This window comes from Nicotiana attenuata, chromosome 7 (genome assembly GCF_001879085.1).
Source record: "Nicotiana attenuata strain UT chromosome 7, NIATTr2, whole genome shotgun sequence".
NCBI classification, from domain to species: Eukaryota; Viridiplantae; Streptophyta; class Magnoliopsida; order Solanales; family Solanaceae; genus Nicotiana; species Nicotiana attenuata.
In genome coordinates, this window is record NC_031995.1 from 61,993,080 (window position 1) to 61,995,317 (window position 2,238).

A 2,238-nucleotide genomic window follows, 5' to 3' on the forward strand; every position below is an offset into this window, starting at 1 on the left:
ATGGAGAATGAGTCGTCGAGCTCCATACTTGACGACTAGTTTTAAACCTGCAATAACAGCCTCGTACTCGGCTTCGTTGTTAGTCATCTCGGGGCATCGTATGGACTGGCGAATTGTTTCGCCCGTGGGGACCTCGAGAACGAGTCCCAGTCCCGATCCCGAGGCGTTAGCGGCGCCATCAGTGTAAAGAGTCCATAGGTCGGCATTGGAGGGGGCACGGCGTGCCTCCAATTCTGCCTCTGGTAGTATCTCTGCGCTGAAGTCGGCAAGTACTTGCGACTTGATGGCGTTTCTTGGATGATATGAGATATCGTGCTCACTGAGCTCTATGGCCCATCGGGCGAGTCTGCCTGATAACTCAGGCTTGTGTAGGATACTTCTCAAGGGGAAGGTCGTCACTACCTTTATGGGGTGGCATTGGAAATAGGGTCGGAGCTTCCGTGAAGCCACGACCAATGCCAAAGCTAATTTTTCAAGGTGTGGATACCGTGTTTCGGCGTCCACTAAGGTTTTGCTAATATAGTAAATAGGAGATTGTGTACCTTCATTTTCGCGAACTAGGACTGCGCTGACGGCGACCTCGGATACGGCCAAATACACCAGCAGTGGTTCGCCTGGGTTTGCTTTGGCTAGCAGTGGCGGTGAAGACAGGTACGCTTTCAATTTCCTTAGGGCCTCGACGCATTCCTCGTTCCACTGTAACCCATTGTCCTTTCTTAGCACATTGAAAAACTTGTGGCATCTGTCGGAGGACCGTGAGATGAACCTAGACAAGGCGGCTATTCGCCCCGTCAGCTTTTGCACCTGCTTTTTGCTGTTCAGTATCTCTGGTATTGCGTCTATCGCCTTGATCTGATCTGGATTGACTTCGATACCTCGTTGTGATACGAGAAACCCTAAGAATTTTCCCTGATGCCACGCCGAAGGCGCATTTCTCGGGGTTCAGTTTCATCCCGTATCTTCTCAATATCTCGAAGGTTTCTTTCAGATGGTCGATGTGGTCCTCTTTTCTTGTCGACTTTACCAGCATGTCGTCGATATAGACTTCCATAGTCTTACCGAGCTGCTCTTTGAACATTTTGGTTACCAGTCTCTGGTATGTAGCCCCCGCATTTTTGAGCCCGAAGGGCATTACCTTGTAGCAGTAAGTCCCTTGGTGGGTGATGAAAGTTGTCTTCTCTTGGTCCTCCTCGGCCATTATGATTTGATTGTAGCCGGAGTAGGCGTCTAGGAAGCTCAGTAGTTCATGTCCTGCAGTGGCGTCGATCAGTTGGTCGATGTTGGGTAGTGGGAATGAATCCTTTGGGCATGCCTTGTTCAGATCAGTGAAATCCACACACATTCTCCACCTCCCGTTTTTCTTTTTGACCATGACAACATTGGCGACCCATTCGGGGTACTTTGATTCTCTGATGGAGCCGTTGGCTAGTAGCTCGTCTACTTCCTTACCGACCGCTTCATTGATAGCGGCGTTGAATTTTCTCCTCATCTGTCGCACGGGCGGAAGTAATGGATCGACATTCAGCTTGTGGGTGGCGATGTCTCGCGGGATTCCCGGCATATCTGAATGGAAAAGGCGAACAAATCTGCATGGTTAGTTAAGAATTCATAATACTTACTTGGGTTGGCGAGGCCTTGCCCGTTATAGGCTTTCTTCGTAGGATCGGTTTTGTCCAATTGGACTGGGTCGAGGTCTTCGACCGTTGCTTTACAGGCTTCCACGACGTCGGGGTCTTTGATGACGTCCGTTGTCGGGTTGACCTTAGTTCCCGACACGGCTAATTGCTATGCCTCCGCGCTCGCCCCCTTTAGCTGTTGGGTATGGGCGCAGTCTTGGGCTATTTTGTAGCATTCTTGTGCGGTGCGTGGCTCGCCTCGAATACTGAATACTCCCCATGGGGTAGGGAATTTGATCACTTGGTAGAGGCTTGAAGGGACCGCTCGCATGGCGTGTATCCACGGGCGTCCTATGATGACGTTGTACGCCGTTTCTTGGTTCATCACGTGGAAAGTTGTTTCCAACGTGACTCCTCCCGCTAAGACGGGCAGTGCTATTTCTCCGGACGTCCGTTCCACTGCATTGTTAAAACCGGTTAGTGTTATGCAGCGCGGTATTACCTTATCCTCGAGTCCCATTTGTATGAGGACCCTTGGGTGGATAATACAGGCGCCACTTCCGTCATCGATCATGACTCTTTTAACATCCGTATCAGCGATACGTAAAGTGATAACTAAAGC